The sequence below is a fragment of the Sebastes fasciatus genome, chromosome 24, assembly GCF_043250625.1.
Source record: "Sebastes fasciatus isolate fSebFas1 chromosome 24, fSebFas1.pri, whole genome shotgun sequence".
In the NCBI taxonomy this organism is placed as follows: domain Eukaryota; kingdom Metazoa; phylum Chordata; class Actinopteri; order Perciformes; family Sebastidae; genus Sebastes; species Sebastes fasciatus.
This window is the reverse complement of record NC_133818.1, coordinates 9,161,537-9,188,209: the sequence shown is the minus strand read 5'-3', so window position 1 is coordinate 9,188,209 and position 26,673 is coordinate 9,161,537. Positions and strand designations below refer to the sequence as shown.

At 40.9% G+C, this 26,673-nt stretch overlaps 1 protein-coding gene across 5 annotated transcripts in view; it reads left to right on the top strand.

The window, feature by feature from the left end:
• LOC141763234 (beta-1,3-galactosyltransferase 1-like) overlaps window positions 1–26,673 on the top strand; it is a 115,547-nt gene that overhangs the window by 33,392 nt on the left and 55,482 nt on the right. For 3 of the 5 annotated variants that reach the window (XM_074627761.1, XM_074627757.1, XM_074627759.1), the window contains one exon: window positions 22,711–22,760. The exons of 1 other annotated variant lie outside the window; for it this stretch is intronic. The gene's annotated coding sequence lies outside the window, so the exon portion shown is untranslated. Of the gene's footprint in view, window positions 1–17,082; window positions 17,189–22,710; window positions 22,761–26,673 lie in introns of all 5 variants that reach the window. One more of the 5 variants, XM_074627758.1, reaches the window with a different exon arrangement.

Genomic DNA, 26,673 nt, shown 5'->3' with positions numbered 1-26,673 from the left:
TGACAAAACCAGTGAAAAAACAAAACGGTGCGCTGCAAAGTGCTGCTTCACATTTGCAGCCAGTTAAGACACAATGTCATGGACATAATGCAAAAAAAAAGAAGATATTTGAATAGTTTGAACCTATGTGTTTTTTTAGAATTCATATTTGAACGTCATTTTTGGCAGCCATAGTATGTATGTAGGGTGTTTACCTCAAGAATACTGTAATCACTTATAATTTTGGCTGGACCGCAGAGGGCCAGCCCTACAGTGATGAAGTTACATGATTTGTCAGCAGAGTGTTGGAGTTTCCTTATTGGCCGTTGCTCTTTCAAAATGAAAAGACGGGAAAAGTCCTTTATGCAAATGAGCTCGTCCAGCGTGACGTGTCCGGCTCACAAACTTTGGACCAAGCTGTCAAACTAGGCGATCTGGTTCTAAAATGAAACCAGATTAAGCAGCGGCATCGCCTATCTCTCGCATAAAGTGTTTTCAGAAGTAGATGTTTATGGATTGTAGACGGAATAACAGAAAGTTTACGACCAGGCCGCCGTGTTGTTTCCTGTTTGAAATGGCGAACAGAAAACCAGGGACCAATCAGGGGCATTCCAAGTCACCGCTTGAACGGCCAGTTGAGTGCAGCAGCGCGTCCCCTATAGTGTCCTCGCCGGACCTGGTGGAGATGTACCGCTAGATTTAACATTAAACACATGGCAACTGACTATTTGTAGCAGATGTATGCAGATCCCACTGTTCTGATTGCATCAAAAATAATCTTGTTTTTATTCAGATTTTATGTGTATACTATGACAGTTTTCTTAAAATTAGATGAAAAAATTTGCAATATATCGCCTTGCTTACAGTATCCCGATATATTGAAGCGTTGTATCGTGATACGTATTGTATCTCCAGATTCTTGCCAACACCCAGCTCTAATTTAAATGCCTGTTTGAATACAAAGACCAATGTTATCTCTAAATTAGCTTGGATGGTAAAAAAAAAAGTTAATTAAACAACATCACACTGTACATCAGCGTACATCTGCTCTGAGACATTTCCTATTAAAAATCTATTTCAGGCTCGCGTTGAAAGTGTAAAACAATACTCAACTTGTAATAAGCTGTCTGCATCTTGCTTGCTGTCGTGTTGTTTTCATCCTTAATTGGAAACCCATAGTGCTGACACGCAGCAGACCTGAAACCTGATCCATGAAGAAATACCTTATTTTCACTTCCACATGAGTCTGTCTCGTCACTGACTTGTCTTGTCAGTTGAGCTCTGGTCGCCGTTGACCCCGCTGTTGTGGAGAGGTGTTTTTTTCCCTGACTAGCACAGCTGGCAACTTCCTTTTGTTTCATCCCTCAGAGATAATTTGCAGACCATAAAAAAAGGGAAAACTGCAGTGCTTGTTCCACTCAATAAGTGGAAGTAATTTTGAAAATGTGATTTAAAAAGTCACACTCTGTGAACAAAGGTGCTCTTTGGAGTCAAGGGGCCACAACAAATGCTCTAAACTTTAATATAGCTGACACACACTTCCGAGGAATCCGCAGATTTCAAACTTTTTCTGTTGAGTTCCTCATTTTCATTGGGGCTGGATTATATGGCCAAAAATATATATTTTTTCAACCCGGTCTCACAGGAAAGGGTATAATACTACAACATTACACAGACATTCCGCGTGTCAGGAGTATGTAATTTTGCGCTATCGCGTGTCATTTGTACTCAATTGTGATTAAAAACCACAAATTTCTTGAACGCATTAACACAACTTGTGATTTTTACGTCGTAGCGGGCTCAGTTTTAAAACTAGAGTGAAGATACTGGCATCATATGAAACTGGTAAACCTAAGAAATCCATTGGTACCAACCATGTTATACTGGCTTGTCATGAAGGAGGCTAAATCATGCTCCACCTTGGGCTAAATTTTGGCTAGGAAAAACTGACATTTTCAAACTAATCTCTCTTTAAGGTACATTTTAACCCCATCCCGGATCGCCACCAAAATGTAATGGATTGTTCATTGTGCCACACCCCACCCCTCCAGAAAAGTTCATTCAAATCCATCACGGACTTTTGGAGTTATCCTCCAAACGGACAAACCAAAAAACAAACCAACACCGGTGAAAACATAACCTCCTTCCTAGGCCTTCAGCCTTGGCAGAGGTAATAATAATGCTATGACCGAAATCACTGCAAAACTAATGACACTCCCATCACCCTCAGCGGTTTGGTGCAAAGCAACAAATGTTGTATGCCAATACAAGATGGCGAACATAGTAAACAAAGTAACAGGCCTGAAAATTGGAGCCAGAAAGGGCAGTGAAACACTGCTTTTCAGCCTGCTGTTAACCTTCTCTTTAACTTTTATAAAGCTGTAGAGTCATGAAATAAATCATCTTGAAATAGAATTTGTAACCAGAGTTACATGCAGCCCAAAGTATGATCAACATCTTAGCGATTTCACTTAGTATCTTAAAAGTTTGAACTCCAAATAATCCCAACGGTAACGTCAAGTCTATTTTAGCTGTGGGAGCTTAGAAAAATAAACAACACCCTAACAGAATACTTAATACTAAGATTCAAATTTCAGCCCAATGGCATATATGATCATAGCTGCATGGAATTATGATAATTTAGATTTAAAATTGTCTTGCATAAATAAGATGTTGCCTGTTTTATCAATGTTGTGAAACCCCAGTAGACAGACTCAACACCATATTATTTTACTACCCACATCTTCTGTGTTTTCCACATACAGTATGTTTTTATTCATGGCCATCAACTCCAGCCTGTTCTGGGCAGTTGGTTTACCTCAGGGTTTGGATTTTTTTTTATATATTTTGGCCATCACATTTTCATTCTCCTATCCAAAACAAGAGAATGAAAGCATAAGACAAGGCTACTCTGTGTCATGAATATGGAATAGTGCATATAAAGTTGCTAGTTTTGAATAACGTACTGAGTTTATTACCTCTGCATCATTCTGTTGCACAACTTTTTTTGCTGCTCGCAGGAACTAGTTTGCAGTTATTTTTATATGCATATGTCTACTAAAACAAATGTTTGCACTTTTGTGATGAAATTCTGTCAGTGAGTCAGAGTTGAGAAAAGTTCATACTACAATCACTACCTATGTCTAATTATCTCAAAGTTTCAAAGCCATGCATGGCGCTTGTGTATTAACAGAACAATCAATTCGTATGTAACCCACTTAACTGTGAACCAGGAAGTATAAAGAGCGACAAACGCCACGTAGGGAGGAGGTCGGGGTGGATGGGTGGGTCAAAGAAACGCTGGAGTTTCCCCCGCTGTTCGTACCCCGTTTGAAACCAGAAGTCAATGTTGATATATTTGGCACGTAACTTCCGTACTTAAGTTACGCTACTTCCAGAGTTATTTTAACCCAAACCATGATCTGTTCCTAAACAGAAATGAGTAGTTTTGTTGCCTAAACCTAACCAAGTCGATCCTTTCCTAAACAGAACTAAGTGGTTTTGTTACCTAAACCTAACCAAGTAGTTTTGTTCCCTAAACCTAATTAAGTCGATCCTTTCCTAAACAGAACCAAGTAGTTTTGTTACCTAAACCTAACCAAGTTGTTTCCTGTGAAGACGGAAGTTTATTTTGAAAAGACTGCATGCATGTAACGAGCGGAAACTGACGTGTTGCTGGACATTCGTAGGAAAAAGCACGAAAAATGAGGAATCATTTTTTATAAGATATGATACGAGCCGTTGTATGAGGATACGTTGAACAGAAACGTATGCTTGATTGCAACCGATCAATAGGACATATGACCACCATGTGACCGTGACACATGGCAACCGTAGGTAAAAGCACGTTGAATCGCCTCTGTGTTTGAAAGGTGCTATACAGAATAAAAACCCTGCTTTGCCTTCCCTTATGAATGTAGATTACATAAATTATAAATGATTTGTGATGATCAAACGGCGCCGAGTGACAGTTCAAAGGGGGGAGAAAGCGACGGGATGACACACTTTCATTCATTCACACCCCTTACTAGCTGCTCTGTACGCATCAAATCAGATTACAGACAGAGACATAAGGAGAAAGAAGGGAATCGTTCACCCTGGAGTGCATTCGTTCTCATGTGCTGCTCATTTTGCGTAAGAGTTAATGTTGGATGTGTGTGTATTATTCGGCCTCCATCTGCACTCCACCCCCCCAACTCCCACTCCCTCAGCAGCCATCAGTCTCATGAACACATGTTTAGTTTTCATTGCAGCAACGCATCAACCACCTGGAGGGGGAAATGCCTGGGTGGCATTTTGACATGCTGTTTGCGGCTGACAGGTTCAGGATAATCACTTCACGACTCCCGTGAAATTTCCTAATAAGCCGTTCGCTGAATGTCAATCCGGCTTTACCTGAGTGAGGTGCGACTATGAATTCACAGGAATTTCTTTTTTTTTCTTCACCCTCATGCTTCTTTTTCTCCTGCTCACTTCGCTTACTGAATCGACAGCTGTTGTTCTTAATTTCCTCCCTGGCTATTTCGCGAGGATCCATCTGGTGCGGAGAGTGAGGCTGATGTGGGAGCAGCGAGTCAGATGCACAAATCAAATACTTGCAAACACACCGTGGCAAGAGTTATCTCTCCGTTGGTGTGAGAAACACTTGTGCGTACTGTACACGTGGATATATTCAGTCCAACACACAACGAAAACCGCAACACGAGCCAATGTGTTGAAACCAGTGGGCAACGTCCGGTTCTGAAAAGTGAAGTGCCTTAAAATGTCATTCTTTCTAACAGCCAGCAGGGGGCGACTCCTCTGGTTGCAAAAAGATGTCTGATTGTATAGAAGTCTATGAGAAAATGAGCCTACTTCTCACTTGATATATTACCTCAGTAAATATTGTAAACATGAGTTTATGGTCTCAATCGCTAGTTTCAAGTCTTCTTCACGACAGCATGATGTTCATTTAGTAAATTATGGTCCCATTTATAGTGTCCCATACCAAGGCATTGTTCGGTCTGGGTGTTGTCTGTGTTTTTGTCTACAACTGTGCCCCTTTCACAGTGTGTTTTCAGTTCATAACCTAATTGTTACATTTTGGTCGCCTAAAAATGTCTTATTCAGCGTTTGGTTGTACTTAGCGCCACCCTCTTGTGTCACTTCTGGTTGCAAGAAACCAAGATGGTGACAGCCAAAATGCCAAACTCGAGGCTTCAAAAACATAGTCCGCAAACCAATGGGTGATGTCAACTTTACCCTGACGTCACGGTGACTACGTCCACTTCTTATTTACAGTCTATAGAGACAGAGGGCAACGCATCATACTCTGAAAACCACGCCCACTGCAGGGGCACCACAATATGCAATGCTAACAAAATGCCTGTAGCTAGCTAAAAACATCAGATTTCAGCATGTCAACGACGCATCAAATAATAATAAATAATAGCTGCGCTGGTAAATCAATAAGAAAACATGGCATATACACAACACATCCTTCTTTGCTTCCTCCTTCCTTCTGCGTTCAATTTTATGATTTTGTGTGTACGCAGGGAACAAATAAAGGTTGTAGCGGAGTGCACACTTTTCTGTAATTCACCTGCGAGCTGTAAGCTTTAACCAGCCGTGCCATCAGTGGACGTAATAGGCTGAAAGCAGCTCAAAGTGGATTGGATGGCAGGTATTGACTCGTGTATATGCCCTGCGAAGTAGTCAATTACTGTGCCGGTCTAGAAGACTCTCTGCGCGCACACTCGAGTTTCTCTTCCTCTCTAGAGGTAGATACAGAAGAAAGGCAGGCCAATTACAGTGAGTGATTTTTCTATTTGGGCTCTCCGAACAATAAGAGCTTTATTCTTTTCCAGCGTGCTTTTGTGAACGCAGCGCCGTGGGCAGTTTGCTTTTTGTCTGCTTCCAAGTACAGATTATTCCTGCTTGGAATAACTGTTTGTTTTGCTGTGCTAAGTGCTGGCAGAGCTGTCCTCCTACCACTCTGCAACACTTTCTCTCATCCGTAGGTTGTGATTCTTTCATCTCGAAGGGGTTAACGACAGCCATAATCCTATTGATCCAGAAAACTGATCCCTCCTAATCCTCCAACATGAAAGTTGGGCATTGTGATGTGCAGCAGCAGCTTTATGAATTCTCCGTCATCTTAAAGCTGCTTCAGAGACTTTCCAGGACTGTACCTCAACTAAAAAGAAGCAGCTCTTTATGAATCTATTATTTGTTTCTCCTGCGGAGGATGGAGTGTCTTTGCAACGGGCTGTTATTGTGGACTCGGCAGACAGAGAACAGAAGACGAAAGAGCATTTTTCAGATGAGCCTCGGGGAATGAGTCAGACTTCACTCGCTCTTCTTTCTCTCTGCTTCCCACTCTTCCTCGCAATTTTCTCACCTTTAGGTTGTGGGTTCTTACACTGCCTCTCTGGAGTTTTGCTCCTGGTGAGGCCTTTTTCCTCCCTTAAAAACCTCTTCATCTGTGTTTCCCCCTCTTTACTCCCTCGAGTCCTCTGCCAGGTACGGCTGACGGCAAACGCATGTGGCAGCGCCCCGCCACGACCAACACTCACCCATGCCAGTTAATGACACTTAGAGGCATCCCACGATGCACATCACCATGGTTGCCGAGCTGAGTGCAGGGCTGAATCAGCAGTAAAAAGTCGCACTCTGGCAGCGCTCCCGGTGCAGGGTACAGTGGAGGTGACATCAGCGACTCTGGGTGACACTGCGCTGGCAGCCTCCCACGCTCTGTCACTAGCATCCATTTTCAGTCCATGTTGTGAGAAAGAGATAGAGGATTGAGGAAATTGGGAGATAAGCGCTTTATACTCGCAGTGCAGTCAAAGTAGTCATGAATGAAGGGGAGAAGAAAAGCTTCAAGTGTCAGTTCGTAAGAGCAGTGTGTTTCCAACACCGTTCAGTTTGTTTACAGAATGATTCCTTTTTTTACTGTTTATTTCTATTCATTTCGTGGCTTTATATGTGTCAAACTTTATAGAAGACTATAAAGAAGAGACAATCCAAATTAAAGCTAAATACGCAGAACCTTTATTTGAACCAGCACTGACAGTAGTCTCATAAAATACGATCATAAGACAGTGAAAGGATGATGCCCCAAGGCAAAAACAAGATGTTAAAGTCGGATTTAACGTATTTTTTTTAAGGGCTGTCAATTGATTCAAATATTTAATCGTGATTAATCACATGATTGCCCATAGTTAATCACACAGTTTTTTTTCTGTTCAAAATGTACCTTAAAGGGAGATTTGTCAAGTATTTAATACTCTTATCAATATGGGAGTGTACAAATATGCTTCTTTAGTGCAAAATGCTGTAAGTCCAAAAGTCAAAATGTATTGAAAAAAGTTAGATGGATATTTGTTGGTGTTTAGCCTTTCAAAAGCAGCATTTTTCACTGCGGAATCACTTTATTCAAATTGAGGATTTTGTACCAGGTAGAGCTGTCAATCCATTAAAATATTTCATCGCGATTAATCACATGATTGTCAATAATTAATCGCAAATTAATTGCACATTTTTTGATTTGTTCAAAATGTACATTAAAGGGAGATTTGTATTTAATCATTTTATCAACATGGTAGTGGGCAAATATGCTGCTTTATGCAAATGTACTGTTTATACTTATTATTGGAAATCAATTAACAACACAAAACAATGACATATTGTCCATAAAACCCTCACAGGTACTGCATTTAGCATAAAAATATGCTCGAATGGCTGTTTTCGCCAAAATTTAGTGTAAGTTTGGAGTGTTATTTAGCCTCCTTTGCGACAAGCTAGTATGGCATGGTTGGTACCAGTAGATTTCTTAGGTTTTTCCTAGATTCATATGATATCAGTATCTTCTCCTAGCTTTACAACTGAGCCGCTACAACCTACTAAAAATCACAAGTTGCGTTAATGCGTTAAAGAAATTAGTGGCGTTAAAGCAAATTTACGTTAACGCGTTATTATTAACTTTGACAGCCCTACTTCAAAGACGTTTTTTACTCAAACCATGAGTCTTTCACGGCTAAAACTGTTTATTTCTATTAATTTCATGGCTTTAAATGTGTCGACCTTTTGAAGAAGACCTATAACGAAGAGACACGGCTAAATACGCAGAATTCTACCTTTTATTTGAACCAGCACTGACTTTAGTCTCAAACAATAGGATCTTAAGAGAGTGAAATGATGCCCCGAGGCAAAAACAAGATGTTACAGTCAAATTTAACGTATCATTATATTATATCAGCAACCTTCATAAAGACTGTCAGATTGTTCTTGCATGTCTCTGGAAACATGTAGTGTGGCTGGGGGGTTGAATCATGTAAGACTCTTTAATTGCTCAGTGCTACCATGCAGCTTTAAAGGTCATATATTGTTAAGTGAGATTTTCATGTTTTTTTTATTACAAGTGCTGTATAAATACTGTGAAAGTATCAAAATCCATGGAAAAAAAGCACACAGCCTGTGTTCAGAAAGTCTGCATTTAAACGAGCCGGCAGGATTTCTGTACAGTTGTGATGTCACAACTATACAATATACAGGCTTCATCCGAAATCGCATACTATGCACTACAGACCCAATAGGTGTACTATCGTTCAACGTACTTTTGTGTGAATAAACAGTAGTGTCTATTTTTTCAGACGTAATTTACGTCGTCACTTCCCGTTGGAGACGTGTAACCATGGTAACCCGAGACCAACCTTAAATGACGGTTTGTGAGAATCAAAGTCAGAATGAATTAAAATATACAGTATATATTACTCTTAGCAAAATGAAATCTTATATTTAAATTGAAGTGTTATTGATGTTACAGAGCTGTCCGTCAGAGTCCGTTATGAACTTTGTTGTCACTGCCGCATTGCATTGTAGGACTTCTGTAAGGTTGTGATGTCACAACTATACAGTCACCGGTAGTGGTGTAGCTAAACTCTGTGTAGTTGACACACACAGTGAGTCGCAGTGAGGCTGTGAAGACGGCGACAGCGCAGATGCAGAAGACCTAAAACGCTGACCGATCAGAGCAGACTGGGCTTTTTTGGGAGGGCGTCTCAAAGAGACAGGCGCTAAAACGGAGCGTTTGAGAAAAATAGTGTGTTTTTTGAACATTAAAGCATGTAAACATGTTCTAGTAGAAACTCAAAATACAAGTGTGAACCTGAAAATGAGCACGATATGTCCCCTTTAAGATGGGATCCACACACATCCAGAAGTGGTCTCTTTCACTGCTAGTGTTCTTCTTAAAGGAGAAAAAGTGCCTTTTCACAGATGTCAGGATGATGGTACTCTGCACACAAAGTCCTAGCAAGTGTTAATTCAGCTCCTGTGGATAAATGATCTATTCACACTAACTTCTCCTTGCATGGCAGCCTCTGCCATCACTGTATGAATGTGTGAATGGGCGAATGTTGGCATGCCTTTGAGTGGTCGGTAGACTAGAAAAGCTCTGTATAAATGCAGTCCATTTATTATCAGGTCAGCACTTTATCTATCTTCAGTCTGGGTGAAAAGCAATATAAGCTCGCCGGAGTTTGTTAGCCGCTCACAACTTGAGTTTTTTCACACGTTTGAAGCCATCGATTCCTCAGAACTCGTAATGGCCTTGCTGGAAGAGAAGCGGTAACTTTGGAATGGGAGTGAACAAATCCCTTTCATGCAGAGTGCAAGCTGTCGTCGGCGCTCTGGGGGTTCCTACGGCAACCATTGTTTGTCAAGGTATGAGTCACAGTCGGCGAGCTTTTTTGTTCAGAAGATACATTCAGACATTAATTATGATGGGTGGTTGAGACAGTTTATGGTGAAAGTGTTATTTTTGCCCCGTTGAACAAATAAAACATCTGTGAGGTGATGTCACCTACATGACTGGATAACACAGTGGTGATGGTATCTTTTGTACCTCTGCACATACATCTGTGTTGGAATTTTTCTTTGTCCATTTGAATTCAGAGCTATTGTACAACGGCCTATTAGTGCCTTTTGTAGATAAAAAAAATTATAATTACGGAGCCAGGGCAGAGGTAATATTTCAAGAAAAAAAATTTGAATTTATGAGATTAGGGTAATACATTTACAAGAAAAAAACCTTGGATAGTTTCTGGGATTAAAGTAGCAAATAAACGAGAAAAAACTCAAGAGTTTGCGAGAATAAAACTCAGAAAAATAGTTGTAATGAAAAATAGTGGCTGATTTTTTGTATTTTATGACATTTATAAACCAAACGACTAATCATAAAGATAATTGGCAGATTAAAAGATAATTAAATGATAGTTAGCTGCATCCTTACATGCATGTAGTGCAATTCTCAGATATGTTATCATTTTTTTTGTTCGAGTACAGCTCTGCGATGACACATTTTTGGCAGTTGTAGTAATATTTTCTAATATTTTCAAGTCTAAAATGACTACTGACACTGCTACAGCTTTTATGTTTTCATCTGCTGATTTTCAACAGCAGGACTTGAAGCTCCACAGTGTGAAACTCGTCTTTTTTTCTCTGGCAGTTCTGTGAATGAAACTTGCAACCTGCAAATGGAGAGGAACAGGCAGTCTTATTATAGCAAATTGGGGCATTTATCTAACTAGGAATCTCTGTCTATATGTGGGTATGTGTGTCCTCCACATATCTTAGGAACCTTTCATCTGATCTACTTCACACTTAGTGGGTGTGTTGCTGGGGACCCAAGGGCGTGTAGTGTCGAACTTGGTGCAATTTGGACACACGGCATGTTCAGTATTAATAACAAGTGATAGCGCTCTGTGCAGCAGCGCGGGTGTGCCATTGCTATCAAATTGTGTACGTTTACTAACTTATAACACTAATAACGTTACCACCGGCAAAATGCCTTCGCTAATTTCTGTACTTTATAACCACAGTGGATATGTCAAAGCAAGGAAAATACTACATCCGCTAAGTTTATTTCACTAGTGTGTCTGACCGTGACTAGCTGCAACTTGTATTTTTTCCCATGAACCAGAGTGTATTTCACTAGTGTTTCTGACCGTGACTAGCCGCAACTTGGGTGTATTTTTTCCCATGAACCAGAGTGTATGTCACTAGTGTTTCTGACCGTGACTAGCCGCAACTTGGGTGTATTTTTTCCCGTGAACCAGAGTGTATTCCACCGGTGTTTCTTAACGTGACTTGCTGCAACTTGGGTGTATTTTTTCCCGTGAACCAGAGTGTATTTCACTAGTGTTTCTGACCGTGACTAGCCGCAACTTGGGTGTATTTTTTCCCGTGAACCAGAGTGTATTTCACTCGTGTTTCCGACCGTGACTAGCCGTGACTTTGGTGTATTTTTTTCCGTGAACCAGAGTGTATTTCACCAATGTGTCCGACCATGACTAGCTACGACTTTGGTGTATTTTTTCCTGTGAACTAGAACTGGTGTTTCTGAACGTAAGTAGCATTTTCTGTATCTTTCCAGACTGTTACATAAGGCATCTTTCTTGGAAGGCATCTCGTCCTCATATGTGTGATTTCTCTGTGACCCTCTTGTCAGCGATGCATAGGGTGCCAGTTACGCCGGCGCTCAGGAACGTCTCATTCAGAACACATCGTCCTTGCCGGCAACATTAACCTCCGCCAGTTTGCCCCGCGGCAACGAGGGATCCAATCAACTGGCACACTTTGTCAACCCCCAATGTCTCCTCCTTTTGAGACTGTGTCACAAAGAAATTAACGCCCTGCATATTCATCACTATTACTAGCGAGGAGACGACGAATTTAATTGAATATGTAATAGCACGAGGGATTGAAGTGGGGCTCGGCTCATTGCATTGTTGAAGCATGGGCCAGTCACTGTATCTCTTCATGGGAAGATAACAAATGGCGGTCTGGAGAGATGACGCACGCAAATCCCACAATGGGAGTCCAACTGTTCTAGTAAAGTGAAATATTGCTTTGAGATCTGTGGAGTGATGATAAACAAGGAGCCTCTAGTACATAGTGTAAATAACAAGATTAAATCAAAGGCTGAGCTATGATTGAAACACCTCCCTCTGGGCATGAATTGATTGGCCATTTCAGCGCTGACAGTCTCATAAATAAACCGAAAAGGAGAGAAATGATGTGTTAACCTTTTAGTTATGCACATTTAATGTGTGAACCTGATCAATGCCGCAGGACCAAGCGCGGCACCTGGTTGTTCTTAGCGCTCGTGCACCACGCTGTCGGCGCTTCAGTGGAGCGATTGTAACAATTAGCCGTTAACAGTGAGGAATGGGCCCTCGATTCTCACTAATGGTGGCGCTTTTATTGAAAGAAAAAGCCAACTCCGATTAGCTGGAGGGCCGAGGAGGAGGGAGGTGGCGGCTGCTCGGCCGTGGCTAGACTTTGGGTGGCGGCGGGGTCCCTCTGGGACTCGAGCCGGCCTTCATGAAGCGCTGGGCGTGAGGATGAAAGAGGCGGGGGACGTGGTCGGGTGGGATGAGGGAGCAGAGCGGACAGACGGAGCCTTCAGAACTCTGACAGCTCCCCAGCAGAGAGGACAGGGAGGATGATGGGAGAAAGAGTGGAGGAGGAGCAGAGGCGCCTCAGCGAGATCAAAGGTGCACTCATCAAGGGCTTGTCTCTCCTTTCCTTTGACAGGGGCAAAGAGGTGGGGAAGAGGGGGGCTTCAATGAAAAGTCAATGACGATGAGGACTGCAGGCTGAATAAGAAAACCAATCCTTTTACCTGTAGCTCTATCGCTCTATATTCTCAACACTCTTTGGGCTCAGCTTGCCGAAGCTACAAGTCTCCATTTCATTTATTTTCTTTGCACTCTCCCTGAAAGCGTTATGCATTTGTAATGTAACAGGCGTATGTACAGCACGCATGCACTTAGCTCTCGGCTGAATTATTTCTGCATGTGTGTTCCATAGAATAATTCAATAGAGATTCAGTATGTGTTGCAAGATGGAAACTAGGTTCTACATCTACAGCATTTGGGCAATATGTCAGAAAGTGTTATTACGCTAATATGTCACAATATAAAACAAATCACTATTTGTGTTGAGCTTTTAGATTCCCTTAACCTTAAGATCCCCTTGAGAAGTAGTGGTTTCCAAACCTGAAAAATGACCAAGAATGGTTCTGCGCACAGAAAAATCTGTTTAAATGTATCCAATATACCATATTGTCTATAATTTCTGGTGTTTGAGACTGTATTGGATGGTGATGCTTCAGGGGACATATATTTTTGTGGTATTTCTCGTCGTTGGCACATGTTTTTGGCAGTGTTGACCATACACATCACATCTGTTTGGTGCCTAGTCCCCTTTGGGACGGGGCTTTAAGTAGCCAAGGTAACGCCATAAGACTAATGTCTGTTAAAGGCGCAATAGGTCTTTAGGTTGGTACCAATGGATTCCTTAGGTTAGCACCAATGGATTCCTTAGGTTGGCACCAATGGATTCCTTAGGTTGGCACCAATGGATTCCTTAGGTTGGCACCAGTGGATTCCTTAGGTTGGTACCAATGGATTCCATAGGTTGGCACCAATAGATTCCTTAGGTTGGCACCAATGGCTTCCTTAGGTTGGCACCAATAGATTCCTTAGGTTGGCACCAATTGATTCCTTAGGTTGGCCCCAATGGATTCCTTAGGTTGGCACCAATTGATTCTTTAGTTTGGCACCAATGGATTCCTTAGGTTGGACCCAATGGATTCCTTACGTTGGCACCAATGGATTCCTTAGGTTGGCACCAATGGATTCCTTAGGTTGGCACCAATGGATTCCTTAGGTTGGCACCAATGGATTCCTTAGGTTGGCACCAATGGATTCCTTAGGTTGGCACCAATGGATTCCTTAGGTTGGCACCAATGGATTCCTTAGGTTGGCACCAATGGACCTCCGAAAGATCGAATAGTGGCCGGGCCTGATGGTGGGTCGTTGGACTTTTAAGAGGATAATTAAAAATTGATAGTGTTTTGGAGAATTGGTACAATATCAGACAACATAATATCACAATACTCGTGTGTATCGATATTTTTTTACACCCCTAATTGTGAGCAAACCACTTCTAGAAATTCACTAATTGGTCTAATTGGTCCAATTGGAGTTTTCTGAAACTTGATGGAGCGTCTCACCACTTTATTACCATGCAGTATTTTCATAATTCACACTGATCATTGCAGGTTTGAGGGAGGGAACATAATTTGTTTGCTTATTCATGTGTCGCATGCAATATGTCAGACTCCGCTGATCTCGCTCTGACAAAACCTGAGGAGAAGATGCGTCGCACAGCTGCACCCAACGCTGCACTGATTGGCCCCAGGTACAATTAAAACTCAAATCAAGGTGGAATATATCAGTGAAAGGCGACGTATGTAGCACAATAACGACGACACAGTTCCATGCTGAAGAATGCCTGGAGAGTGTCTCACTCATTAAACATGATCATTATGAACTGAGAGGTTACGGAGGCGATCTAGGGAGATGTGACCTATTTCTCCCTCGTGAGTGCAGCTGCTCTCTCAGCACTGAGGGCAGGAGGAGGAAGGAGGAGGACATACTGTAGTTTCATACACATTTTCTTGATTTACTATGCATCAACAGCTAAGAGGAACGGATTACTTTACCGTCGACTGGATATGAGATGTAAACGTGAGCGTTTTCTGAATAGCGAGGATGGATGTCTCTTGTGTAAATCTCTGTTCCATGACTGTATTCAGTCAGGAATATAAGGAAAAGAAGAGAAAATGTTCCTTTCAAGCTGACATTTCCACTTCTCCGCCAGGCCTGCAGTACAGGACTGATATTAACATCTTAACATGACTCTCTAATTGACAATACCTGGACTAGACTCTGAAAAAGAATGTACACCGTCAGTCAAAAGCTTCTAAAACCCTGTATTAAACCGTTTAACTAAATTTCAAATAATGTAATTCCCTTGAGATTCAACAGTCTTTTCTACCACTGTCTGTATAACAGGTGGGCCTTTCTTGTCATGAGCTGACATTTGCCTTCAATGAAGACTGATGAGAGTCTTATGTCTACCATACACAAGGACACTTTGAAGCCTGACACCCTCTCACATCTAAAGACATCTAAAGACTGACCCGTTTGGGACAGTGGTTTGCTAGCTAGCTATAGCATATAGCATACTCACTGCAGCTTTTTTCCTTCTCCACTCTATCGTGGTATAAATGGAAGGACACATCAAAGACCCCGGTTTGCTGCTTCCTGTTTGGTGCTGGAGAGAGCACACCTATTGGATGTTGACAATGTTCGCGTCATTGAACTTACGATAATAATAAACTTGTTTGATTTTATCGGAACGTCAAGACGAGACAAAGACTGACTTAAGACAACCTGGACTGAATTTTATGACCACCTTACACTAAACGATTGAGATCACGGGAGCGGCGCACTCCGCAACTCTAGCAAAACTCTCATTATTTTATTCCGACATTGGAAATGTGTCGGGGAAATCGCTTGAAGAGTCGTTTGGTGTGAGGTCGCCATTAGAGAGACCTAAATCTTTGTGTTTAAGGACTTAATTGACAGGATCTCATCTCTAATGGGACTCTTAATTAGGGCTTTAATAATGCTGCGTGCATTGCAAAGGTCAACTAATTAAGGTTCTGTTAAAAACATAACACAAGTGGACTGTGTGTTGTCTGCTCCAGGTGCATAATTAGAGTTATCAAGATAGAGGACACTTCCTATTAGACCTCGGCCATTTCCATTAAAATAAAAAGTCACTCATTTCTTAATGCACCATTCATAATACGATGCTCTTAAAGTACCTGGTGCAGACTCTTAACATGATGAGGGCTATTCACATCAGGAGTTTCATTTGTTGCCCGTTGATTGCCTGAATAGAGACCAGACTCTCATCAGGTCCACTTAAAATATTGCACCGATATGAAAGCAGTTCAAGAGGACCTGTTATGCTCATTTTCAGCTTCATATTTGTATTTCAGGTTTCTACTAGAACATGTTTACACGCTTTTATGTTCAAAAAACACATTATTTTTCTCCTCCTGTCTGTCTGAATATACCTGTACTCCCCCTCTGTCTGAAACGCTCCGTTTTAATGCCTGTCTCTTTAACACCCCTACCTGTAAAAGCCCAGTCTGCTCTGATTGGCTTGCTAGAAACATATGATACACCTTTACAAAGGTAGTTGTCAAGCTGTGAGTGGTATAATCTAATGAGCCTGCATGACTGGGTTGTCTTATTTCACAGTTTGTGGGTTGGTAGGCACTCCAGATACCCAGATGTATGTGCACAAGTACTGAAAAAGTGAGTTTTTCATCATGATATGATGCCATGTTATGATTTGAGCATATTTTTTATGCTAAATGCAGTACCTGTGAGGGTTTCTGGACAATATTTGTCATTGTTTTGTCTTGTTAATTGATTTCCAATAATAAATATATACATACATTTGCATAAAGCAATTGTATTTGTCCATTTTACATATTAATATTTGTTGAAAATGCTGTTTTTGAAAGGCTAAACACCAACAAACATCCATTGAAGCAGAATATTTTGTTAGATAAAAAATAAGAGTTTTAAATACTGGACAAATCTCCCTTTAAGGTATATTTTGAACAGATACAAAATGTGGGATTACTTTGCGATTAATCACGATTAAATATTTGAATGTACTGTAGGTAATACACGGACTATGGATAAGTACGTCATACAATCCCACTTCAAATCACCCAAACAATAAATAAATGCGAGCCGTTATTGCAAGGTTGATAGTTGTGCTAAAAGATCTTTCTTAGTGGCACAAACCAAAGTTGCCAGTCATATAATACACGTATCCTTCTGACTGCAATAATTATTATAGAAGTGTGCTTGATCTAAAATCCTTTACAGAGATGTTGTCAAGGAAGAAAGCAGGTATTTGTGTAAAGCTGGCAGTAGTTATAGCAACAGAGTATTGCTTTGGTGTGACAAAGGCCCCATGTGATCTGGATATGTGGCAGAATTTCAACTGGAACAGAATCCGGCGAGCAGGGGAGTGAAATGACCTTGAATCTGGTATCCCATGGCACGCTGAATACACAGCAGTGAGGGTTGATCTGGAGCTCAGGGTGAATCATTCAATCACCTGCGAATTTGAAATAAGCCAAAAAAACGTAATTTCCATATCCTCCGTTTGTCGTTGCAGGCTCCGTCTATTACGCTAACAGCAGCTGACAGGAAGTCTTAAGGACGCCTTCAAGCTGAAAGTTAATTATCTCATTCGCCCGCGGCGGGTATCTCAGGATCTGACGGTATCTGTTTCAAGCTTTCAGACCACACAAAGACGCGCTTTGAATTGTGACATCCCCCCCCTCCGGTTAGCAGCACTGATCAGCAATCAGGATTGTTGGAGCATCTATAGGACGTTAAAGACGAATGAATGCCAGACAGAGACGATTAGTCATTAGATCATAGAGAGAAACAGGAATCGATGAAAACTCCAATGAAATCATTACACTGTCATGTCTCCCAAGCAGTAATTACTCATTTTCTTACTTCATTTTCTTTTGAAGGGCAGCGGTTTATAGCTCTGAATCATGTCCGCTGTGATCGCCACGTCTCCGTTAAGACGGGCTGAAATTTGATTGGCGGCTCGTTCTGAAAGGTCAGAGGAACCCTGCAGTACCGGCGGATTTGTGGATTCAGCTAAAGACTTTATATCTCAAGGAAATGCTACTGTAATGAGTTTGACCTCGGCAACCTGGAACTATGATACCCCAGTGTAATTTATGTTTGAAGTTAATACTAAAAATGTATTACATATTTTTCCATCCTTTTGAAGCAAGTGGTAGAGAGACCGATTCTTACAGAATGAATCAGAGTGGTAAACATTACAACTGCTAAACACCATCATTTTAGCTTTGTCATTTTGAGCATGTTAGCATCATAGACTGTATATAAGAAGTGGACATAATCACTGTGACTTCACATTGGTTTGTGGACTACGGTTTTGAAGCCTTGAGTTCGGCAGTTTGGCCGTCGCCATCTTGTTTTTTTGCAATCAGAAGTGAATAAGACCTTTATAGGCAACCAAAATGTTACAGTTAACTTTCTTTGAAAGGGTAAACGTTATAAGATGAAAACAAGGCACTTCAGGATTGGCTTCACTTTTCAGAGCAGCAGTTGCCCACTGGTTAGCATGCTGATGTTAGCATTTAGCTCGAAGCACCTCACTTCAGCGTATTCAACTCAACTATATTTATTTATATTGCATCTTTCATAGAAACAAACAATCCAATGTGCTTCAGGGAAAAAAACAATGGTTAATTAAAAGCCAGATTAAAAAGACAGGTCTTTAATTTAAAACAAAAGTTGAAAAGGATATATATTTAGATGAATATATAATGAAGTAAATAAGTAAATAGAAATAAATTAAATAAGAATATGGTCACAAACATAAAACAAAGCACACATACACAAACTTTTACTACTTGTTTTATTAACAAGCAAAATTTTCATTATGATATCCACATAAAAACAAATCTGGGACCAAAAGATGACTTGAAATGGAACTTAAGCAAAATCAACCCCCCCAATCATCATTTTAATGACACACGCAAACAATAACAATTAGACACCAGAAATTATAACTCCCAAAAAAACATTGCAAAGCACATCTTTATTGGACTCTTATGGTAATTTCCGCAGTGAGCTCTCCCAGACACAACAACACCGGGAGTATATTCGGGGCGTAAAACAAGCTCATCACTCACCTCGGTCTTAGAAATGATTTCCACAGCACACAAACGGAGTCTAGTTCTGCCACCAGAGGGGAGAGAGATACAAACGCTAATGATTGTTGGCAGCAGAAACTAAAGGTGCATTTGCTTCCCCTTTATTATTCCTCGTTGTTGAATAATTAAGACCTATTGTTATTTCTCGGCCACCCGCCGTAATGATGGCAATAATTCATATTATGCTGATTAAAACGGTGACAGGAGGGGCGTAATGCATTCCGCACGGCGCCACTTTTTCCAGCGTCAGAAAAATTATGCTAATGGAGAACAGAGGCATGTGAGAGAAAAAAAAAATATGTGAATTAGCTTCTATAGTAAAGCAGCCAGGGCCACCAAAGCATGTTTGTGATGGGCTAATAAGTATTTCTCTGCATCTGTATAGTAAGCCAATTTGCAAAGTGATTGCTCATCAGTGGCCTCCGCAGTGTTTGTGTGTGGCCTCATCAGTGCGTACGCTATTATACGTGCCATTTCGATGTAAACGGAGGGCTGCGATCACTCCGGAGCTGAGCTGACAGCTCGCTGTGGCTAAGCTCCGATCGGGTAACAGACTCCACGCCACGGCCTGAGACATGCCACTCAAGTGCGAGGGCGGGAAGTTCTTCCCAATTACCCAGAGAGCACTGCTCTCTGCCTGTTAGCGGGAGCGGTGACAGGGCTCCATCCTGACCTTGACGTGGTGATTCCTCTCACTCTCTTGAGCTTGATGGCAGGGAGATAGTCACACCATGATGGGCTATACTTGTATTTTCTCTTTCCATCCGTTTTTTTTAGGCTTACTAGCGGCGTGGCTGTAGGGATGACTTTTTCTTTTAAAACAGAAATGCCAAACATTCTCTGGTTCCAGCTTTTCTAATGTCAGGATTTGCTGTGTTTCATATCATTGTGAACTGAATATTTTGGGGGTTTTGGTTTGTTGGTTGGACAAAAACAAGACATATGAAGTAGGGGTGGGGGAAAAAAGCGACACAGCATTGTATCGGGATATATTTGCGTGGCAATATTGTATCGATACACGGACGTCAAGTATTGATCTTTTATTACATAAACTATTAACCTCTCAACAATCTGAGTGAAGATACTGGTATCATATGAGAACCTAAGGAATTGATTGGTACCAAGCATGTCATATTAGCTTGTCGGGAAGAACACAATATAACGCTCCAAAGTTACGCTAAATTTTGGTGAGGAATAACTGGTATGGCCATTTTCAAAGGGGTGCCTTGACCTCTGACCTCAAGAAATGAATGAATTGTATCTCTAAAACAGATGTTGACAAACTGCATAAAATATAAAAATAGGCGAAATATCGCAATATATCTTATCGCAATACTCAGCACGTCGCAAAATGTTCAAAAAGATCATATCGAGACTTAAGTATCATGATAATATCGTATCGGGGGGCCTCTGGTGATTCAATTTTCAAGCAAAAATGCCAAATATTTACTTCTCAAATATGACAATTTGCCACCTGTCTATAGATTTGTTGTTATTGTTAGGGTTAGGGTTAGGTTGCTGCTAGACCACCCTGTTAATACAGGTGCGGGCTTCCCTTTGTGTGCGGCAAGCAGGAGAGCCGACCAGTTTTGACTGCAGTGTTGTTTTTGAATGCTAAACTCCAACAAATATGGATTTAATCAGAATATACCATTACATAAAAAAATTTTTCAATACATTTAACTTTTAGGCTTTACAACGCTCTGGAGTAATTGGAGTTTTTGGATCACAACTCAGAAATATGCTGTCACTGGAATCTAATTTTACATATATAATAATACTAATAATATTAGTGTAGCCTAACAATTGGGTACAGGCCTAGTTGCAGCCCAACTGTAGACTCTTAGTCTGTGTCCAAAATCACTCCCTATTCACCATCACAGAACGGAGAAAAGTAGTTTACATGTTCTGCTAACAATCCCACAATGCAATGCAATGACGATTCAAATCTCAGTTTACTTCTCAATATAGAGTAAACTACTGAGTGACTATATAATGAATGAGTGAATAAGGGAGTGTTCTTACTAGACAGGAAAACAGCTTTCTCACTACTACTACCAAAGTTCTGAGACATATAGTGACACATAACAGTCACGTCATCATCCGATAATTGAATTTTCTTTTGGAATATATTAATTAGACGTGTGTTATCTGAGTTCAGTGCCATCCCCAAGTTAAATGAAAACCTGGGAATGTTTTGAAATTGGTTGCGCGTGTCGGCGCGGCAGCATCTGCCACCAAGGCTTATTAATCAAGTGAAAAACTCAATTTGATATGAGAGTTTTCCGTTTGACCTTTTCTGGGCGTGAGTGAGCCTTGAATGATAAGTTCTGCTCATAAAAGAACACACATCGATAGATCCCTCCAACCTTCTCCGCCTGGTTGTTGCCATAGTTAGATAGCGGCGGTGGCTGCAGCATACTGATGAGCCGTCGGCTGATTGCATTTCAAACTTCCCTCATGGTCGGCGTCAAGATATGTTTGAGTTCAGTCGAGCCTTTATGCAGTTTGCATGAAGGAAAGCATATGTGTGTCTGCCGCTTGATGCTGATTCATTGTTTAATTTTCTGACGGAATGGGTTCAACTGAATTCATTTATTCATGTTAAAAAGATGCTTTTTACAGATTCACAATGAGCTTCAGTAAAACATGTTTATTTGAAAAGCCTTAAAGTGGAAATGAAACCAAGTTAAGCTTGTTTACGCAATGGATTTCCACTCTAATGAACAATTATATAACAAATGTGAAAAATGTCAGCGTTTAAAAGAAAAAGAAGATATGTTTCATCTTTTGTGGCAAGAACGCCGCCATGTTGCAGTACTCTGGCCTGTGATGTCACGAGGTTGGTTGGCTTGGCGAGTTACACAGAGTTACACTATTGTTCCTGGATGTAAATTCGAGTTTTACAATGTTAAAACCGAAGACAAAACTGTCCATTTCATAAACTGATGCTGAAACGGAGATCAGTAAAGTTACTGCAGCGCTGGCTAGTGGCACAGTCCAGCTGACTGTCTCCCTTTTTCCCGTCCTCTCCGCGCTATTAACGCCGAAAGCACTACTTTATTCTGAAGCCAACGTTATGGCGTTTTGGTGCCTTGTTTACTGCGTTCACCAGAAGAGTCCATAAGAACGTCCCCCTCTTTTGGTTTTCACGACTTCGTAAGTGGAAAGTTTCTGAAAACTCAGAGTTCGCGAATTGTGATGAATTTGTTGATGTTGTCAGAAATGGCGGAGGCCTTGGACGTTTTCGGTGCATAATAAGTTAATATGTTGTAATTTTAGTAATATATTGTTTTTCTTTGTAATTTTATAATATGTCTGAGGAACATGTTGATATTCCCAATGGCCTCATCTTTTTCCTCTGTCATTATACCTTTGCATTTCCTGCATTATGTTACCCACTTGCTAAATTGTTACCCTCTGTGGCTTCTAGACGCCGACAGTAATATTGCCATTGCTTAGCAGCAGTGTTCTCACGACTTAACCACTTTAAAGCCAAGCATATCGTGTACACGACTTCCTATGTTGTAAACACAAGCTCACGAGTTTCATTCAAGGCACTATTTGTTTATGTAACTTTCCGGTAGCTTCTGCTAGCTAGTGGCTCAACATTAGCATACCAAAACTACTGTCACAAAGTAAAACTTATCTTGAAAGCAAACACTAGAGACATTATCGGCTAATGATAATGTTGAGTCGGTAGCGAGCTAGCAAGCAGAAGCTACCGGCAAGTTTCGTAAACAAACACTATAACGGGGGCTTCAGAATAAAGAAGTGCATTCGGCGTTTATTTTATTTCTCTTTTTTTCTTCTTCATTTTTCTGTTAAATGCTTACATTTGTTATATAATTGTTCATTAGAGTGGAAATCCATTTAGTATACCAGCTTAACTTGGTTGAATGTTTCATTTCCGCTTTAAAGCCACACATACTTCCTGCATCCTCACAGCATCGTCTAATCTCTTTTCCTTTTCCAATATCCTCTCTTTCTAGAAGTCTCATATGCTCTGTCTTTTTTTTTTCTCCCTTTTTTTCTTACAGAGATGCTATGAAGAGCCTATATTGCCTTGGACGAGAGCCAGCTGTGTCAGGTATGCTACACTGACCTCCGCTTCCTGTCCGTTTGTCAGAGCGCTGCTCAGTCAGGGATGTAGCCAATATCTGGTTTTAAAAGGCCTCTCATAATAGGTAGTCCTGTATTTCACAGTGCTGGAGGGAGAAAAAAAAAAGCCAGAGGAGCTGGAGAACTGAAACAAAAGCCTTGAATAAAAGTTATTGTTGCCTCTGAGGTTCACTGCTTCAATCTCGCTGCTTAATGAAGCGGCGGCTTTGTCACCCTTGCATGCATTTAAGTCTCCTGGGTTCCCTTAGTCATCATAGGGAATTACTAAATTGAAGAGAAAATGCAGTCTGCGCCGGCTCCCCACGCTGCTATCCAGCAACACAACAAATGGGCTTTTCTAGTCCGCGTCTGGTGTTATCACAGACTATTAAAAAACAAATCTGATTGTTGTGACGCCGTCAGTGTAATCTATCAAATGTCAAAACAGAGGTCTTGATCAAGGATTGGTTTTTGCATTTGCTTTCGATTGTGATAACTCGGCTGAATGTTAATGATGTTTATGCCATGGATGAACAAAACCTTTTCTAACCCTATTTTACTCAATGTTAATGTAATTGTATTGTATCGCGGTGGGTCTGTGTGTCAATATTTCTAATACCTGAGCAGACTTGTGATCACTAGGAGCGTGTTTTTCGAGGCAAGATGGAGAATTTGAATTGTAAAGTGGAGGGAAAATGAAGTGTACTGCTACTCCTTATGACCGTGGCTGCTATGTTGATTGATGGTGCATTATGCAGCTGTTAGTGTTGCTTGGGTCGACCATACTTTCATGTTTTCCACGTCTTGTTTCAGAGGCATTCACAACCTCTAATGTGAACATGATCAGTGTTATAGAGTACAGTGATTTACAATTTTGTGTCTTTGGTGGTGCAATTTGGCCAGATGGTGGCGCTATAACGGCAAACTTTACGTTTTGGACTGTGACTTTTGGATTGTGTCCAAATGTGTTTTGTTTTCTACTTCTCCAACAAATTTTGAGCAATTGCCACCAAATTTGGTACAGAACATCTCTAGACCAATCTGGAAAAAGTTGCTTTTTCAGATTGTTATTGTTCCATACAGTTTTTCTAAAGCTGGCCCTCAAAGTTAGCTCAAATTCTGTAGGCAGGGCTTATATTACAAAAAATAATATATCTCTTGAACGCTTTGTGATATTGGAATCGCATTTGGTGGACCTGTGACGATATGATATGTGATTGACCATGACAAATTTGGTGCCATTTGGCCAATAGGTGGCGCTGTAGCAGCATCATTTAACTATAAAGCTAGGAATCTCTTTATGAATCTTTATATGTGTGTTTGTCCTTCGTATATCTCGAGAACAGTTCATCCAATTTACATCACACTTGGTGGGGGTATTACTGGGGACCCAAGGAAGTGCAGAGTCACAGTTGGTAAATTTGATAAGATAAGATTCTTTTAGATACGGAAATGACATGGTGCTACAGCTGAAAAAGATTGATGCAACAGAGGCTGAAATATTCTGACTTTTAGTCCCTATCATAGGCCAAGCTCCAAAAATGTTGGATCCTACATTTCCCATAATGCAACTCAATAGTATCTTTGATCCCCTGCCTGGTAAACGCCCACGCCTTTCAAACCCCTTGCCCCCAGTTTGTGATGCAGGCTTTATGATAAAAATGTTTTGTCTCCCAGCCAAAGCTGAGATGACGTCACAGTGATGTCATCAGGGTTGTTTTCTCCGACTTGTCAAAGCTCCTCCAGGGCCACAGAAGAAATTATACAACTGTTTTCACAGGCTGAGTAGGCGTATCATGTCGAGTAAAGTGATCTCCATGTTTGAACATGGTGGAACATGGTTTCGGTGTCCCACGCAACACTGGCCACAAATGCCACGCTGTCTTCCTCCAGAGGTGGGAGGAAATTTTTTCAGTTCGGGGCTGCTCCTGGGCATTGAAACAAAATCTGGATAATGTATCTTTTAAATAAGACATTAAGAGCTGCCTGCTCTTTCTTCCCTCTGTGTCTTCCCTTTCTCAGCGCCCTGCCAGCGTCGGCGCCGGCCCGCAGAGACACAAACAGTTAGCATACATATGTCAGATGCTCCATGCGAGCTAAAGTTCAAATCCCCCTCATTCGAGCGCATCCTTAGCGCCACAGGCAGGGACTCCATGAAAAGGTCATCTCTCACACTGATGAAATGAAGGAAATTGCCGGCTCTCGCTTCCCCTCACCATGCTGTTTTTAGCCTTTGAGGAGCATTAGTGACTGCTGCTTGCTCCCACTCACCTAATCACACCTCAGCATGCCAAATTAATGCATGAATCATACTACAAATCTGCATATAATTAGCATTTTCTAGCCTTGAAGAGCATTGTAATATGATGTCATTTTGAATTGTTTTTCCAGCTGTATTATGATATTCAAAGCAGTAATCACACTGAAATACCAGTTTCTAAACCCATTAATGGGAGATGATATTCCGTAGCAGTAACAATCGTTGTCAATCGATTAATATATGAAATATCGCATGTTTTTCCATAGTTAATCACGATTAATCGCTAATTAATCGCTTTTTTTGTCGCTTTTTCGCCGCGTTATATTCACGTTCTATGTGAAAGTACTCATGACAAGAAGAACAGTTCGAAAAAGTATATATATTATAGTATATGCGTTATTATCGCGTTAACTTTGACAGCCCTGAATTGAACTAAAAGTTATGGAAGGTACCAGTGGATCATTCTAATGTTTTTGCTGTGGCATCTAATCACATACTATAAAGAGGTGGCGGAGGTTTCTGCTACACACAAGTCACACTGTGTAACATGAATGTGAAGTCTGAACGCATGGGGTGAGACCTGCATAACCTCGCGGTGAAATATTTAGTGAAAAGGAGTGAATGTATTGATGGGCCTCAGGGAAGAGCAGCCGGTATCTATGAGGCAATTCAGCCTTCTTTGAACTGCTCCCCCTGATCCCCACATCAGGACTCTGGGAGTTACTGCGAATCGTCTGAGTACAAATAGTTAAAAGCGGCACTTTATCACGTCTTTTCATTCATAAAACTCCCTCTTTTTAAATATTCAATCAACCCTTGAGATAATTTTTCCCGACAAGTCGGAGGATTTGATTTCTTTTTTCTCTCATTCGCTTAGTGAAATAGAAAGACACTTTGGTGAATTATAGTTAATATACCGCAGCAGCGCTCTGACACAGATCCAGATATAAGAGTGTAATGTGCTAACATAATCTAACTTCCTTTATGAAGCATCTTCCCACTGGGTAAAACAATATGAGTGTCTTTGTCTTACTGCTTGGCTTGTAAATCGGTGTCTTAACAAGGGTCCTATGTGTAAAGTGTTGATTTTAGGTCCTTTACACACTGGGGCCGTGACAAATAAACGGCACGAAAATGCAAAATACCTGCAAATAATATATATGTAGGGCTTTTATTGTGAAGGTAAGAACTAGGGCTGGGCAAAATGACGATATATATATTATCAAAATTATATAAAAATGTCTTTTTTATGTATTTTAGGGCTGTTAAACTGAATGTGATAATAACAGGTTAACGCAAATTTGTTTTAATGGCACTAATTTCTTTAACACATTTACGCAACTTGCACTTTTAAGTTGTAGCGGGCTCAGTTTTAAAGCTACATTGAAGGCACTGGAATCATATGAAACTAAAAAACCAAAGGAATCCATTGGTACCAACCATGTCATAGTAGCTTGTCGAAAAGGAGGCTAAATAACGCTCCAAACTTACTTTTAAAATTTGGTGCGCTTTAACTTGTGCATTGTGAAATCAAACCAGACTAAGTTGAAAACGAACCAAAAGTATGAATTTCCCTCTGATTCGGACTAGCCAAACGGACTACGGCTCATGAAAGCACCCTTAGAATAATCTTAGCATCAGA